This window comes from Cotesia glomerata, linkage group LG8 (genome assembly GCF_020080835.1).
Source record: "Cotesia glomerata isolate CgM1 linkage group LG8, MPM_Cglom_v2.3, whole genome shotgun sequence".
In the NCBI taxonomy this organism is placed as follows: domain Eukaryota; kingdom Metazoa; phylum Arthropoda; class Insecta; order Hymenoptera; family Braconidae; genus Cotesia; species Cotesia glomerata.
Genome location: NC_058165.1, coordinates 7,099,151 through 7,118,289, shown reverse-complemented (window position 1 = coordinate 7,118,289; position 19,139 = coordinate 7,099,151).

The following is a 19,139-nucleotide window of genomic DNA, read 5'->3' as shown; positions in this document are numbered from 1 at the left end:
TATTTTTTAATATGTAACAAATCATTTATTAGAGACCATTTTTTAATATTAAATAAATATTTCTTAGTATTTAAAATGATTTGTTTGTATTTAATAAATCTGATATTCATTTATTAAATATTAATAAATCTTTTTAAATACTAAGAAATATTTGTTAAGGCCTAACAAATGGCTTCTAATAAATGATTTGTTAAATATTAACAAATCTTTTTAACTATAAACAAATCCTTCTATCAGTGCACCAATGACGTTTTTGAGCTCTTCGAGCTCAAAAATACAATTTATGGGTTATTTTGAGCTCTCCGAGCTCAAAGAGATTGCTTTTCTATGCTTTAAAGCACTTCGAGCTCAAAAGTCTGATAGAGATTTGATAAGACACTATTTTTTGAATTTTTAAACCGCAATAACTTTTGAATGAATAAACCGTTTTTGCGTGGTTAGAAGCATTCGACGCAGTTTTTCAAGCCTCACAAAGAATCTCAAATTTTGAATTGATCGCGCTAGGAATTTTGGAGTTATTCCGAAAAAACACTTTTTTCGGTTTTCTTTCGTTCACGATATCTCTCGAACGAATCAACCGATTTTGACCGGATTGGTGGCGATCGACGTGGTTTTTTGAGGTTAAGAGCTAATTAGTTTTTGGAATTGAACCTTTAAGCCGTTTAAAAGTTATTCCAAAAAAACCACATTTGAAAAAATTTTTTTTTTCAGTTTTTTGAAGATTTCTCAAAATCTATTGATCTGAATCGGTCCAAATAGTTTTCAAAATCTAAGTTTGGTCAAGCCCTTTTGAATGGCACCAACCGCGATGAAATCGGTCAAGCCGTTCAAAAGTTATAAGCGGTTCACATACTTTCACACACACACACACACACACACACACACACACACACACACACACACACACACACACACACACACACACACCGTGACAACCTCGCGGGGATAGTCAGGGAAGCTTTCTGTGACCTTCAAACGTCGAGATCTGATGAAAACTCGATTTTTGCAAAACGGGGTGAAAACAATAACTTCCCGATTTTTGAAAATCTTCGATTTTCTTAGCGGGAAGTTAAAAATTTTGTTCGATACAAATCCGCAAAGATTAGCATTTTGGTAATAAACTTGAAGTGATGATACTCGTCTGAGATTATAAATACATTCTCAACAAAACCTCGTACGTTTTATCTGGTCTCGCTTCGCTCGACCGATAACAACGTACTCGGTTTTGTTGAGAATGCACTCATAATCTCAGCCTCGTGACGTCACTTCAAGCTTACCAAAATACCTACCTTTGCGCATACGTATCGAAAATAACTATTTCTGCTCGGCATCATCTACTGTATAGTAAAGAGTGAATCGTTACCGGTAAAATCCGTACAGCTAAGAGTAGCAGTCTGGATAGTGACCGTCAGGATCCATTCGGGTGCCATTCACGATATTATTGCTTTCTTTAGTATAGTTTTCCTAACCTCACCCTCTTCTAGATAGTAACACGTTATAATCAGTACCTGGATTTGCATTACGGTCTTAAATAGTATGGAGGTACTTCTATAATGACATTTTACCTCCATAACTATATGGGAAAACCACAGAAAACCCGACCGGCACAGAGGCTGGCAATAAAACGCACATATTCTTAGTTTATAATCATTGAAAAATATTGGTGCGCGCTGGAATCGAACCCTGGTCCCACTCTTTCGAAAATGCAGGTACCGAGCCGATTAGGCTATTGCCAACCTTATTTTTTTAGAAAAATATTTTTCAATAGTAAAAAACTACACAGTAAAAAATTTTTCGTCAAATTTAACACAAGAATTTGTGTTGATGATTTTTTTTTACACAATCTGTGTTGAATCAACATACTAAAATGTTAAATTTTACACAAACGTTTTTACACTTGACACAATGACGAAAAACTTTTTACTGTGTATTTAGTTACCTTTTTAACAAGTGAAAAAATAAAAAAGTGTTCCTAAATAAATGAATTTATTAGCAATTAATAAATTCTTCCATCAGAGCACTGGTCGATAAATAACTTGAAAACAAACAAAAACATGGCCGAAGCCCAAATAAAAGCAGTATTATATCAAATATTAGCTGTTTGAGAGCCCGGAGATAAATATAAATAATACAACAATAAATAAACAAAGTATATTTGAGCTTAGCTTATTAAAAGGCGTTTTATCTCAGCAGAGCGTATGGAGGAACGTCAAACGGGTTCTACATACACTGGATGCATAAATAAGTAATAACTCGAACACACACATAACAGAAAGCGCATCTCGGATCTCTGAAACTGCGAGCGAGCTGAAGGATGGAGATGGAAAGATATAAACTTATCTTAATGTCAATGCTCCGGTCTTACTCCAGGCCACTCGTTGCGTTCATTAAGGTCATTAACATTCAATCATCCCAGGACACTACTGCAACCTCGACCAGTATTATAAGCAACTATCTACAGGAAATAATTATTAGTTCCATTCATCTACTACCAATTCGTCCTTCCTCCTTCCAGCTCCTTCTTGCTATCAAATATCTAAAAAATAAAAGCACGGATTTAATATACCTAATTAAAAAATATTTTTAAACTTTGAGATTACCTCGGATGGAGACATCGCCGACATCACTGACTTTTATGGATCCGTATAATCGTCACCGTAGTAATCCTGCTAATAAAAGCTGGCTTGTTAAATATCAATAATAAAATCGTAAACACTGACACACATTAATCCGGAAGTAATGGCAAGTATCGTTAAATTGTTTATTATTAAAATTAAAATATCTTCGGTTTTAATGATACCGTGTCATGTTTTGTAGGTTGTATGTTATATCGCGGATAGAAGCTTCTCTGTAAAATCAGAATCAGGATCTGTATCTGTATCTGGATCTGATTATAAGTGGAATCGAATGTGATATGACCTCGGCGCTCCAATTTACCGGTTAATTGGGCGACATTTCTTTAACTTTTTATTTGCGCTGAAACTCACACATGAAGATTTCATACTTTTAATCTCCAGAAACTACTTTACCGGGTACTTTAAACTTGGTAGGCCTAATTACGCTGGTTCATTTCTTGGACACTGTTAAAAGAATTTATTTAATGTTATTCAATTCATTTATTTGGAAATAATTTTTTCGTTTATTAAATTTCATTAAATATTTTTAAGTATTGTTAATGTTAATAAATCATTTATTAACAGTTAATAAAGCTCATTGAACAATAAAAAATTTTTCTATCAGTTTAGGGAAAAAAAATTATTTCGTCTAGGATTTAGAACCCTGGACCTCTGGAAAATTTTTTCTAACTATGAGAACTGTAGCCACCTAGCGGTTATTTTTTAAACTAACTTTATGGTTCAATTCATTTTTAATTGTTTATTTTAATTATTAACACTAATAGAAAAAGTTATTACTTGTTAATAAATCTTATTTGATAAATGTTTTTTTTGCTCGACGGGCAGAAAGCGTCAACTTTCGGCCTGCTGCGCTAAACGAAGTTGCCCCTTTCTGCCTTCGTCGAGCAAAAAAATAGCATACACTCCACGGGAAGTAGAGAAGAAAGCCTCAGATCACATGTTTGTTGACCTCGGCTTCGCCTCGGCCAACAATTACATGTGATCTGAGACATTTCTTACTTTACTTCCCTAGGTGTGTAATATACTATATCAACTGTTATTCGAATATTTATTAAAACATTTAATGTTGAGAAATTATTATTTTATTATTTATTTTATTTGTTACAATGTATGGCATTGATGACTGCCCTTTACATTTTTTTCTTATATACTATTAGATATATTAACTGCTTATTTAGCTAACATTTTAATTAATTTTTAAACTGCACTTTTTAATTTAACTTTTAATAAAATAAATTTATCTGCAACTATAACAATGTTTATAGACTCTCTTATGGAGTAATAAAACTATTGCTGACTATTACATACGAACTTGCTCATCTTCCATCGCTGTGCCTCCTGCCTTGACTAGATTCTCGAATCTTTGGACGTATTCACAGATTTCTTCTATAGGTTCACCTCGTAGAGTTTGCATTAGAAGCCAGTCGAAGTCTGACTCTACTATTCCGCCACTCCACCTCTCTACGAATTTTACTATCTCGTTCGCTGCAGCTTTTAGGCTTCTGCACCTGAAGATATGCTCCAGGGTTTCATCTTCGTTCTGGTACAATCTGCACTGCCAGTCTTTGAAGCCTTTTTTACCTGCTCTTACTGTATTGCCACACCTGACTCTGCACCACATCTCCTTTATCCAGCCTGGTATTCTACTGTCTGCCCAGTATGACTCGGTACCAATGGTAGTTTTTATAAACTTGTACCTGTGATTAAAAGTCAACTCCATGATTTTTCTGTCATCTTCCAGTCTCGTTTTCCACATCAGAGAGTTTAAGCCTGCAATCAGTCTCTGCTCAATCGTCACTGCCTCCTTCTTGTCCCATATCATTTGTATGACATCGCTGCACTTCATTTCATCTAATGCCTTGACAAATCCTATCCCCCCCCCTATTTTGACGGCTTGCCATTCAGGATGCCTCTGCAAGTCTCTCTCAGGCAAACTTTCGGCCACCTTGCATCTTCCATTCCCAGGATGTCCATGATGTATTTGCTCGCTCTTCTTCGGCATGCAACTTTCCAGCTTTCAGCACCACTTTCTGTCCTCCAGATATATTCAGGCGTGTTCTTCGCCAAGCTTAAGGCCGCCTTGCAATAACGTCTGTACACTGCCTCCATTTCCTTATTGTCCTCCCAACCCCAAAGCTCCACTCCAAACAGTGCGCCCGCTCTGACTAGAGAGTTATATAAGTACATCCTGTCTCTGAATGTGCTTCTAGCTGTTCTTTGAATCAGGCCCCAGGTCGCATTTATTGCTACCCTGGCCTTCCCTGCCATTTCTCTGATGTGTTTTTTCCAGCTATTTCTACTGGAGATCCAGCAACCAAGATACTTAAATTCTTTAACTTCCTCCAAGGGCTCGCCTCCATACCACCATCCTCTCTCCCTTCTCGTCCGGCTGCCTTTGCTACCTACTACCAGCACTTTTGTTTTTTTTTGTATTAACTTTCAACTTGTTTTTCGTGGCATATTTCTCCAGGGTGCAGAGCATTTCTTTCATACTATTTTTATCTGGGGCTAACGTAGCTATATCATCTGCATATTTGCCTAAAAATACTTTAATACTTCCCATCGCTATTCCTCCTGCATTTCGTCTATTAAATTCTGCGTCAATGTCATCTTAAAAGATGTTGAAGAGCAGGGGACTAAGAGGGCATCCCTGTCGCACACCTTGCGATGTATCAAAACTCACTTTACTCTCGCCACTTACTGTAATTTCATTCACCGTCCTTCTGTACACTGCCATGATGAATCTCAGCATCCTGCCCCTGATTCCTGCTTCCAAGGCTTTTTGGGAGAGAAGTTTTCTATCTACGCTGTTGAATGTTGTCTGGAAGTCAACGAAGCAGATAAATGCCTTGTTGCCTTTTTTTTCTTTCATCCAGTTGTTAATGACAGCATTTACTACAAAGACCTGGTCTCTTACTCCCCTCTTCCTTCTAAATCCTGCCTGGCTCTCATTTAAAACGCCATTTTCCTCGCTCCAGCTTTCTAGTCTCACCGTGACGATTTTTGATAGGATTTTATATCCCGCATTAAGCAGCGAGATTGGTCTGTAATTTTTGGGGTCTCCCATATCCCCTGCCTTGTAGATGGGCGCTATGTGTACTGTTTCCCATCCTTTTGGTAACCTGCCATCACACCAAATCTCATTAAGGGCTTCGAGTAGTTCCCACTTACCCTCATCTGGGAGCTCTTTGTCAAATTCCGCCACCATGCTGTCTTCTCCTGGAGCTTTTTTGTTCTTCATTCTTCTAAGGGTCAAGTTTAGTTCATCAAACTTTATTCTCGCTTCCATTATGTCTTCTGCATCTTCAATCTCTTGCTCGATCCGCTCCTTGCCTGCAATGTCTTTATCACAGCTTGTCTCTCGGCTTCCATCTTCTGTTGCTGCCTCCGCTTCTACTCCTCCTACACTCTGGCACGGATTTGGGGCTTCAATATCAACCCCTCCCATAGTCCCTTTAAAGTGTGCAGTCCACTGGGAATCGGTTATTTCCCTGCACGTTGCTCTGCTTCTTTTTTTACCTCTGAAGGCATTCACTGCCTCCCACCATTGGGCCATATATATTATACGTGACTGAATAAAGTAGTCAGTACTTGTCTCGGATAGCTTAACTGGTAGAGCCCTTGGCGCGTAACCGAGAGATCTGGGTTCGATTCCCAGTCTGGGCTGTCTGATTATTTTTTTCAATTACGGAAAAATTCCCACTGAGTAGGTCCCTCCCTTTCCCCTATCCGTTCTTTCCCAACTCCCTTAAAATTTGCTTTGATATGGCACTTCTGTTACTTTGTAACTTCTGCTAATTCTCTTCCTCTTCTCCTCTAGCCACTCTTCTTTGCTTTTCCTGCAGGTTTCTCTATAGGCTTTCCTGGCTCCAACCAGTGACTTTTTACTCTCTTCACTGATCTCTTTCAGGTGATTTTTCAGAGCTTTGAACATCTTTTTTCTTTTCTCCCCACACTCTTTGTTAAACCAGAGCCTCGGTCGATTTTGTTTTCTCTTCTTGACTCTCTTCTCCATTTCACACATTCTTGCTGTCGTCTTTGTAACCTCTATCAACTCGCTCCATTTGTCCGAGGTTGGGTTCTTGGACTGCTCGTTCCATTCCTTAGACCATAGTTCCATATACTCATCCGCCTTCTCTTGGTTCCATCTAACCCTGAAACTATGAATATCCGCACTCTGCTCACCCTTGCTTACTTTGGCTGGGAAGAGATCATCACTTCCTAGGCTCCTGTTGTCTCCTCTGCCCGTTTTGCCTAGAGTCAGCATTACAGGCAGGTGATTGGACTCTGCTCTTGGGATTATTTCCAATTTTTCACTTCTAAGCCAGCAGGTACTCCCGTTCTCATTACCAGGTCCAACACTACTGCTATCTGTCTCACCTCCTCTAACAAATGTGATGGCACCTTCCAGGTCTCCTTTAGCCCTGCCATTCAGCACACTGATACCCAGCTCCTCCCAAATCTTCAAAAGCTTTCTGCCTTCACTATTCAACATTTTGTCCTGGGATTTTCTGGTAGCGGCAATATCATTCTCCAGCAGGTCAGTAACTGGACCTGCTTCCTCGCCCGTTCTTGCGTTCATGTCACCTAGAATGTAAATATTTTCTTCACTTGGTCCACCTGCCTCTACAACCTCTCTGAAATTATTCTCGATAGTTTTAACTCCTACATTGTTATAATCGTAAGCTTCACTTTACCTTTTCTCAATTTGGCTCGGAAGCCAAACTGCCACTCAGATACCTTCCATCTATCAGCTATATCTTTACTTATGCCCAGTGCTTGTCCTCCACTAGCTCTACCTCTCCTAGCCATTTTGTCTTTGTGTGCACACTTGAAGAACCATATGAAGTTGTCACTTAATCTTTTTCTTGCATCTTCTTCATTTTCTTTGGTGATCCAAGTTTCCTGCAGCATCACCATCTGACTCTCCAACAAAAACTCTTCCCATTCCTCCGCCTTGCTAAGGCCTGCCACGTTCCAGAGAGTAATTTTTATGAAATTACCCTCCCTAGTCCCACCTGGATTTTCTACTCCGAAATTGCTGCCCAGTGTTTTGGGCTGCTCCCCTTCTCTCTCTATCAAGTCTTCTGCTCTCGTTTTCTTGAAAAATATCCTTCCAGGGTCTCATACAGCCTTGTATCTCATCCCACTTCCACCAGCTTCCTGCCACTTCGGCTCTTAAATAGCTTCTTCTTGCCAGTGTACCCTGCGTTCTGTTGGCTTTAATCTCTCTTTCAAGCCATTGGATGATTTCTCCTTCTCTCCTTGTCAAATCATCGTCCAACCACAGATCCATGCCTCTCAGCTTCCCTTTCTCCGCCATCATTTTTATTTTTTTGTCGAGTGAGCTCAACTTTAACACATGACATTCTCCCATTTCTATTACTTCTTCTATGTCGATGTCGAAACCTAGCTGAAACTTTAGGAGTAATTCAAACTCCTCCTTGTGTTTCAAATTTTTTACGAGCTCCCCTCTTATCACGTTGTTCCTTCTGTCAGCTCTTTTATCGCTCTCCACTCTCCACTCGCCCCAGCTGATTCCGTCTGGTTTCGTGATCGTGGTTAGCTTCCGATGAGTGCCAAAATAACTTCTACTCTGTGACTTCTGACTTCACCGATTCGCTGCTGCTACTACTTGGGGTATCCCTTGGCTTCTCTGCACCCCACCTGCACTCGGAATCATCCCATGCACTGATTGGCTGGCAACTGTTTCCTGCGTAGGGCTGGACCTCACAGAGGGAGAGGATCCAGACTTACTCGGGACCTTTTTTATTGACTTCTTTCTCGTTCTGTTGTTCCTGACCACTAAACCTTCGTTTAAAACTTCTGCCTCAAAATGCTCGTCCGCATCCTCCCAGGGTTCCGGTGGGGAAATCTCGCTGCTTTGTGTGACTTCACTGAGCAAACTCTGTTTCTGTGGAACCACTAAATCTCCTTGGGAATTCGTCCTGTTTTCTTTTCTTGCATTAAGTGCCTCTAGGATCTCATGCTTTAGCATCTCCAACTGGACCGTAAATTTAACCTCTATTTCCCTGAATCTGACTTCCGACGTACGACAGCATTTACATGAGCAAATTTCAACAAACTGATCAAATCCTTCTTCCTCTTCATATTCATATTTTCTGTTTGCTGGGACCTCTGGAGTCTCGGAGATCTTCTGTGCAGGATCTTGAATGGTTTCCTCTCTGTTCGGCGTTCTGCCCAGGGCTGCATTGGGCACCCCTTGGCTGTTCTCCGAGATCACTGGTTCCCCCACCCCCGAGTTGACTGTGTCGTCAAGCCGAACCATCTCTTGTGCTTGCTGGCTTGCCGGGATAGCTGGGGGAGCTGTTAACCTGCTAGGTGATCTCATTATCTTGCTCTTGGTCTGAAACACCAGTTTTTCTTGCTCTTTCGGGAAGTTGATGCGAGTCACACCTGCATCCGTAGACTTCAGATCTGAAAAACTTTTACTTCTTGTTCTCCCACAGTTGGGGACAGAATTTCTGAACTCTTTACTGCATTCTGGAACACTGGACGTCTTGGATTGTGGCACTAGGTAGTTTAGCATGTTGTTCTCCTTTACGTCTTTTTTAACCTGCTGCTTAGCCATCTTATTTTTGCTGCCCAGTGGCCTACCTCTGCCTCTTTTTTTCTGTTTGTTTACTTGTTCACCTGTCATCTCAGGTTCACTGACAGTACCGCTGTGATCCCCCTCGGATCTCGCCTCTTCGAACACTGCCTCCGCCGTCTCATTCACTTCGCAATTGGCGCCTGGGTTGCCAGTTTCCATATTTGCTCCCCTGGCGTCGCCACTAGCGGGACCCAAAACATGGCTGACGTCCCCTGGCTTTTTGCCGGTTTCTGTCTGCATATTCACTAGCTTCCCACGAAGAGGAATCGCTATTAAATAGGGAGATATATTACTCACTTTGAACCTCTTGGACAGCTTGCTCAGTTTGACCTAATCACGTAATTTATCGCCTTCGCTAAACTGCTAATTTCACTAAAAAAAATACGGAGGTCTCGTACACACGATGTGCTCACCACAGTAGCCTAGATGGCGCTCCAATGTTGAGAAATTATTTATTAGCAGTTAAGAAAGCTCATTAAATATTAACAAATCCTTCGATAAAATTATATGAAAAAATAACTGTCTGGGATTCGAATCCTAGACTTCTGAAAATTTTTTAGTAAACTTAAATACCTAACTTTTAGAATTCTAAGTTCGAGAACTGTAGCCATCTAGCGAAATTTTTTTAACTAACATTTTTATCTAATTTATCTTAAATTCTTAATTACATTCATTAACAGTTAATAAATTTTATCTGATAAATGATTTATCAATTGTTAAGGTAGTTGTCATGATACAATATTGTCAAAACATTAGAGATTATATGCGCCGCGAAAGTATGTAAGCTTGTAGCTAAATAATCCATAATTTTTACGCAAGAATCTACCCGTAGAGACGCGACCCATACAATTGTTCCTGTCCGACTCCGTACATATACACGCAGAAAAAAATTTTGTTAAAATAACCTAGGATATGTTCTAGTAACAAATGAATTTGTTACCATAGGGATAACAAATGATATGTTAAAATAACAAAATTTAGGTTATAGCAAGTTATTCATATGTTATAACAACAAAACAATTTGGTTACTATAACAAAATCTTTAAGTAGATTCGACAAAATAATTCACAGATCAAACGAGCCCGGCGAAGCCGGGCGAAGTTCGATCAGAAATTATACGAAGCGTCTCGTTCGAAGATGATTAATTATTTGTAGTACTGTTTACTATATATTTAACTACACAACTTTAAGAGATTCAAAAGAACGCCATTACGCGGGCTTGGGTACAGCGCCGCGCCTGCGCTCTCATCACCTCATATTTTTAGAGATCTAATTTCTTTATCGTCTATGTTTTTTTTTTTTTTTTTTGGTGTTATTTCGACTATTTGAAGATGATTTCTGAGGGTTTTAATTGGGTTTAATAAAAGGGGAATAGAATCATCTTCGAACGAGACGCTTCGTATAATTCTGATCGAACTTCGCCCGGCTTCGCCGGGCTCGTTTGATCTGTGAATTATACTCGCGTCTCGTTCTCGATGATTAATTATTTGTAGAGGTTCAGAGGCAGAAATATCACACCTTTATTAATCCCACACATTTATTTTTCACTTATTTTAAGTAACAAAAAGAAAAAAGAAGATAGAGTTAGAATCCTTAACAACTCAGAGATTCTTGTTGTCATTGTTCAGTACTGAGTTGGCAAAGGTGTCCTCCGAATCCTTTACCGGGCGATTATAAAATCGTGCAAAGGTTGATGATGAGGAAGACCATCCTGCAGTCCTTCTGATGGTGTCTAGGCTAACACCATTCTTGAAGGCTTTGGATACAGCAGCGTGTTTTGCGCTATATGCGGTGAACATGTTCGCGTCAACACCTGCTTTCGCTAGTAGTGCTTTTACCCAGTGTCCTATTGTTTGGGCACTAGCTGGGCCATGTGGTCTCATAGTTGTTATAAAAAGGTTATTTGTTGAGGACCTCATATCCCTGGTTTTGTCTAGATAGTACAAAAGGATAGTTGCAACGCAGATCTCCTTGTGTTTGCAGAATGGGATACAGAGCACAGGCTGTTCTTTTCCAGGCTTGGAGGTTTTTATGAGGTCCGGAATTTTGATTTTACCTCAAGCTTGGATTTTACAATGTTATTAATATCTATTACTGCTAACGTCTGTAACCTATGTGCGGTGATAAGAATCATCAACGTTGCGAGAATTTCTGTGAGCTCTTTTAGTTTAAGTTTTTTAATATCTGGAATATTTCTGATGTAAGATAGCACCTGCTCCGTGTCCCATGTTTCTGAGTACTTAGGTCTTGTAGGCCTTCTTTTGAAACATCCTCGCAAAAATCTGCATAGTAACGGATCTTTCGAGATATCATTTTTTGTTATGAGTGACACTGCAGCCCGAATGGAGTTCAGTGTTCCGTATTTTTGCTCCGTTTTTAAATTTTTGAGTCAGAAAATCAATTATATCTGTAGTAGCAGGCTCGAAGATATTTATATTCTTTTTAATGGCAAAGTACCACCATCCTTTTAGGCAACTTTCGTACTGCTTCAGCGTAGCTGGTGTTAATGAGTCTAAAACGATGTCTACTGACTCATCTGTTGCGCCTTTATAGAGGAAGGCCTGCCGGATAAGATGCCTGCCACTAACGAAATTTTCCGGGCCAGAGGATGGGTCAGTTTCCTGCAAGGAGACAAAAAGTAAAGATGGTGAAGGTTTAAATATTATTGGTGTTTTACAAAGTAAGGAAGAAAATAACGGGTACCATGGTTGGGCAGCCATAGGGGTACAACCATGATACCTGACGCTTCATCATTAATTATTTTTTCGCAATACAGGAAGAATCATCGCAAAGGGCGGGGAAAGCGTAAAATTTCTCATTTGTCCATGGGATTGTCAGTGAATCTATGAACTCTGCATCTGGGTCTTGGTATCGTGAGCAAAATTTCTCACATTTTGTATTAACTCTGGAAGCGAACAGGTCAATAGTAGGAGTACCAAAAGATCTAACTATTTTTCGTAAGCTTTGTTGGATAGTTCCCATTCCGTATCCATGTTAGTTATTCTAGAGGCCCTGTCAGCATGTATATTTTGTTTTGACGGAATATAAGCTGCAACTAGCCAGATCTTTCTTGCCTCGCACCACTGCCATATTTCCCTTGCCAGCTCACTAAGTCTTGGATATTTTATGCTACCACCCTTGTTTATACAAGCTATAGCGGTCGTATTGTCGATGCGAATCAATATTTCGCAATCATGTTCGCTAGTTACAAAGCATCTCAAGGCAAAGAATGCCGCTAAAAGCTCTAGGTAGTTGATGTGATTTTTCTGATCTGCCAGGTCCCAAAGCCCATGAGTTACTGATCCGTCTTTTTCAGCACCCCAGCCTGTTCTAGACGCGTCAGAGGTTACGATAGCTTTATATTTTTGTAATCTAATTGGATTAATACCTATCAACACGTTTTTCTTCCACCACAGTAGATCTTCCCACATCGCTTTGTTTACCTCCATATATGCTTCAAAGTTATCATTATTGACAAGCAATGCTAACCACTTATATCTTTCAAGCCTTTTACAGTAAATTCTACTATACGTAACACCTGGACAGCATGATATTAAAACACCGATAACCTGAGCTATTTTCCGAATTTTATACTTCTTATTTACCGAAATATTTTTTAACAAACTGGTAGCTTGATCTTTTCTTTTGTCGGTAAGCTCTATCGAGTGTTGGTTAGAGTTTAAAATAAATCCAAGGTATTTACATCTATTGCTAGGAATTAAAGAGCTTTTTTAATTTATTAATTACGAACCCTAACTTTTCTAATAGCTTAATAGTTTGCATTACGTTTTCTGTACATGATTCGTATGTCCTACCAATACAGAGAATATCGTCTAGGTATATTACTGAAACATAACCAAGGAGTCTCAGTTTATTTATAACTGGTTTCATAAGCTTAGTGAATATGTAAGGACTAGTGCAGAGTCCAAATGGTAAGCATGTAAACTGGTATATCTTTCCGTTAAATCTAAAAGCGTAAATATTTTCGACTTTCTTTACAAACTGGGACCAGCAAATATGCGTCTTCCAAGTCTACTGTACACATAAAGATATTATCTGAAACTAGGTTTTTGCTGATCGCAAGTCTTCCATTTTAAAGTGAATTGGATCAATCCAGTAATTTAAATTTTTAAGGTTGATTATAAAGCGATTTGATCCGTCAGGTTTTTAACCAAGTATGTAGAAACAAACTGGCCTGGGGAATTCGAGCATTCCTCAATTGCTCCTTTGGCAAGTAATTTTGTAATTTCTCTATCCATTTCAGCTTGTTCATCTGCAGACCAGGTTGGTTCTGGAGGTTCTCTTTCTTGGTTAGGACATTCCTGAAACGGGATCTTATAACCGCTAATACAATCAATGATGAAGGGATTTTTGTTATTTCTTTCCAACTTTCAATAAAATGCCTGAGCCTACCCGCAATGTGCTTTACCTTTACTTCTTGCTCGTTGTTGAAGTCTTTTCCCTCGGTGACCTCGCTGGTGGACGCGATGCTGAGTTCTTGGGTCTGTATCTGACATTGGTGAATGTTCTTCTCTGATTGAAGCTGCCCACCTGTCGATAATTCGCAAGTGGGCCCCTGAAGTTTCCCTGATATGAGTTTCTAGCCTGTGATTTTTTAGCAGCTGGTTTATCTGGTTGTTTCAGTGAAGCTGCTGCTTTTATGATGGATTTTGCCTCTTTCACATGGTCAGATAATTTTTCCCCGTAGAGCCATTCATCTGACGTACTCGCATCCAGTGTCATTTTTATATCTTTATCAAGGATTGGTGTTATAAAGGACTTCCTGGCTGTTGATTGCTGAAAGAATACGTCAGAAAGTAGCTTTCCTGAGTCCCAGATATACTTTTAACAATTTTGTTTGGTCGATATCTCCTTCTGGGTTTTCAGTGACTAGGGGAAAAGCCGAGCCTAATGATAGCAGTGCTTTTCCCACACAGTCTTGCGTTTCAGCAAAATGCTGATCACGTTTCTTTGCAATGTCAGACATGTGTCTTTGGATTTCCAGGTTAACTTTGGGAGCATCAGTTACAAAATCAGGGTTTTTGGATATCTTTTCAAGATATCTTTTTAACGTCCTCAGTCACTCCCTTTGACATCCAGTCCTTCCACCACTTGATGATATTTTCATTAATTATGATTTTCTCTTGAGAGTCAGGTAATTTTTCTCCCAAGATTTCAAGCAGTTCAACATCTAGGTGTTGGTGTTCGGCGTCTACAGAAGCCTTCTCACCCTGGTCATCCTGTATGCCCAGCACCTCAGGGTTACCATTTTTGATAATGTCCCAACCCTTGGGTCAATGTTAGCATCTGTATTTTCCTTTTCGGGAAGATGCTCGGCATCTGTTGAGAAATGAGAAAGAGTTTTTAGTACATTGTTGTACACTGTACACTATCTCGTGTGGAGATATATGCATCATTTCTTTAATTGGTCTTTATATTCATTACCAATTATAATTATGTAACAACTCGTGTGGAGTATTTTACACAACAGTTTATTTTATAATGTTCGTATGGAACTGGGTATAGTTCGTATAGAACTACCCAGATGAATCTTCGTGTGGAAAATTCATCTTTTTATATATATATATATATATATATATAGATTTATATATTTTGAAGGAGTTTACCTACCTTCAGGAGTCGACGTTTCATTAATAATTTTAGTTTTTTGTGTTTCAAGAAATTCTTTTGAAAACGTCAGTTAGGTTATCTAACTGTTTCTGCATTCGTTTGAATTTTTCTCCATTTTATCCTTTTGAACGCTCACTTGATCGTGAGCGTGAGCGAGTCCTCTTTTTGACTTTGTCATAATAATGTTGTATGGTTTTTCAATTTTATAATTTATTTTTTAGTAAATAAAATTCTCTTGATGTATGTTGTTAAATACACAAAACAATAATGAGGTGATGAGAGCGCAGGCGCGGCGCTGTACCCAAGCCCGCGTAATGGCGTTCTTTTTGAATCTCTTAAAGTTGTGTAGTTAAATATATAGTAAACAGTACTACAAATAATTAATCATCGAGAACGAGACGCGAGTATAATTTAGTTGGTATAACAGATTTTTTTGTTGAAATATGCAAAATTATTCTATTAAAATAACCAATAAATTTGTTACAGTAAATTTTATAAGAATCCATAATTTAAAAATATACTATAATCAGCTATATCTGACTTGGAAAATATTTCAGCAACATATTAGTTTTGTTATTGCAATAAAATAATTTCGTTAGGACAACAAATTGATTTGGCGAGTTAACAGACTGGTTTGTTAGTACAACTTGAAACATTTTGTTAATGCGACTAATGGATTTGTTACTATAACTACACTCATTTGTTACCAGAACATATTTTTCAGTTATCCCGTCTTTTGTTATTTCAACAAAATCATTTTTATGCGTATACTTTTTCATAAATTTTTGAACTTTAATCCGTTATTTATAAATAATTAGACGATAAGAAATTTTTTTTAATTTTTTTTTAAACTCACGACAAATGCATTAAAAGACTGTCAGTTTTTTTAAAGATTCTGACAGTTAGTTTTTTTTTATAACTAAGAAATTAGTACAGAACTGCAGAGCGTATGCAATGTTAAATATTCAATTTTTAATTGAATTCATCTCGGGTTATAGATGGTCAATCGACTTCAAATTTTTAGGGTAATTGATTATTATGTCCTTAATAAGTATACAAAAATTTAGAATTTTCTGACGGTATGCCTTAACCATGACAACTACTTTAATAAATATTTATTAAAACATTTTTTAACAGTTAATAAATCATATTAAATACTAAGCTAGTACCCTCGGTTAGGGATTTGGTAAATCTATTCAGAATTTGATGAAATTTGATATATCAGTACATTTTAGTAAAATAATAAGTCCACTAAATTTTTTAAAAGCTTAAAGATAACCACTAAAAAAATATTGAGCTTTTAAAGTTTTAGAGTTAAACATTAAGTCTTATGAGAATTTACAGTTTTTATTTTATTTTACAAAAACTGAAAAATTAATAAAAAAACATTCAAAGGTTATCGTTGTCTCTCTTTCTGTAATATACGACTTTGCATAGGAAAATCAACTATACGTAAAATATAAGAAGGCTTTGTACGACCTTCAAAAATATTTCTATCAGCATATTGATCGAAACTTTTTATTATTTAATTATTGCATTTTTTTTACTAATGATTGAATTGAAATATAAAGCATGGGTGAATTGAAAAGGTAATGGAGCGCATATAAAACTCGAGTTGCGTTTCCGAGCAAAAATAAAGTTGCGTTGTTATGTGTTATGTGTGCGGTTTAACACCGCACGTGAATAAGCGAGAAGATACTACACTGAGGGTGGAGTATTTGTATGTTACGCGCACACGATACGGTTAAAACGGTGTTAACCGGTAATTTAGATCGAGCCTTAACGGCTGCTAATTTAGACTTCCGTTATGCGGGCACGCGATTTTAAATATTCGACAATGTGTTCGATTAATGATAAATCTCGAGATCCTGATTGATATTTATGCGAGCAGTGTATTTTAGCAGAGCGCCGACAAGTTGCTTTCCCGGTTTTATAACATATTTTTTTGTTCAACCTTATGTATTTATACTCATACATACAAACACTTGATACCAACTACCAACACGTGTCGATAATTCTTCAAAGTTTTTTATCGAGAAAAGTGTAAGTAACCAGTGTGTTAACTTGTGTTTATTTTAATTAATAAAATCTCTCATTTTTTTGACTTTCAACCGGTAATTAAATTAAATTATTCAAATTTTTATTTTATTCCAGGTTATTTTGACACCTCTGATTCTAAAATTGGCCTGACCGAATTCCTCCTGGATTATGAAACTATTTATTCCAGGGGTACTTATAAATATGACACGGTATTTATAATTTTAAATTTGGTAATTGTTGAAAGGTATATTATTACTTCTTACTATTTTATTAAATAAAATAATACGCTTTTCACACAAATTAGAGACGTTCATGCGTGAGACACGATAATAGATAAAAATTTATAATTTTGAGCTTCGATAAGTTTTATATGTAATTATCTTTTCTCAAAAATTTAAAACCCTTTGTCGATTATTTCAAAAAGTTACTGAAGACTCAAAATAAAATTGTTGTTATCAATAAATTCCGGATATTGTTAATTAAGAATTTATTTATTTCAGATCACCTTCCTCCACTCTCTCTCCCTGTAAGATAAACTCTCAGCTCTGGTACCGGTTCCAGGAACCGTGATTAAAAATCCTGGTGGCGCGCGCCCTTTTGTTATTAATTTAGATTTCATTTTGTTTAGTTTATTATTTTAATTATTTTAATTTAAGGGGCCAAATGCGCAGCTAGTAAAACTGTGTCTTATGATAAATCGGTATTATTTGAAATTTGAAATTATAATATTTATATTATTAAAATAGATTTTATAATAAATAATGATTTTAATTATTTTTTGAATCGAGCAGTTTATATAATTGCATTAGAAAATTTAGTGTTGACAAACTTTTGAATTAAATGTTAATTATTTTATTTGATATAATTAAAATTATTTTGTTTCATTTTTCAGCGAACGGAAAACAGAGACAATAACGAAAATTTTATCTCCGTTGTATTTATGTGAAAAAATGAGTTTTTCAAATTAAATTTAGTATCATTGGGAAGGTCTTGATCTGAATTAGTGTCTTTTCAATGTTTCATGTGCTTTTCAGAAATATTAGTTAATTTACTATGATAAATTTTCGAAGTAGTAATCACTAAATTCGAATTTTACGATAAACGTCATTTGTTGGTTTATTTATTTTGCTTTGGACATGTCAATATGGTTATATATTAAAAATAAATTTATATAATCAAGAGACTAAGAGAAACTTTGTAACGGGTATATCTTTATCGTAAATTGGGTTTGATATTTTTTCAGTGATAGTAATTTATGATTTAAATAATTGAAAGAGTAAGGGAAATTTTGTGACGAGCAAATTATTATTTTCAAAGTAATTTTTATAGTTAAACTTGGTAACATCGGAAAAGTCTTGACAAGAATTTATGTCTTTTCACGGTTTTTCTATATTTTTCAGTAATAGTCAATTTTTTATGTTAATTTTTTGGAGGATTTTTTAATAGTTTGTTGGTTCTATAAATTTATTCCGTCCCATTTGTCCATTAAATTATTTGTAATTTATTAATCCTGTGACAGCACTATTATTTTCAAAATTTATTTAAAAAGTACTCAAACTATGTATATCCAAAAATCATTAAGCCAAAGTTTTCTTATTCATAATCCGTAAATCTCGGCAGTCGCATAATGACTGCAGGTTGTTAGTATAGATTAACTGTTGAATTTATCAAAAAGTATACGTTGACATGCAGCTAATTATATGGTCAAAAATATATATTTACTAATATTGTATAATAAATGCCTAACAATGACTGAGGATAAATAAAAAATATTTATAAATCATTGTAAAATTTTTCTCAAGACTGCAATAAATTTTGTAAAAAGTAATTACTTATTTGACTCTATCGTAGCGCATGAACGTCTTTAATCATTGTGTAACCTTAATAAAAATGGAAAAATAATTGTTTTTCTCAATTCTGCATCAGTTACTAGGTAAATTTAAGAATGTAGTTTAGTGGATAAAAATAAAAAATGTATTTATTTACGACAGGACTAAAGGCGCGTATAAGGACATTTAAAATGACATTAGTGACGGTGGCATATCTATGGTCAGCCATGCGTACTATTTTACCCGTGCTGGTATATATATGTATAGACTCGGGAGAAATTTTAAAAATATAAAAATGACTTCCAGGTTCGATTTCATGCCCGTTACGGACGACTTGGAACAACCTAGACAACTGGTACATAATATTATAGATTCAATCATATCGTACCA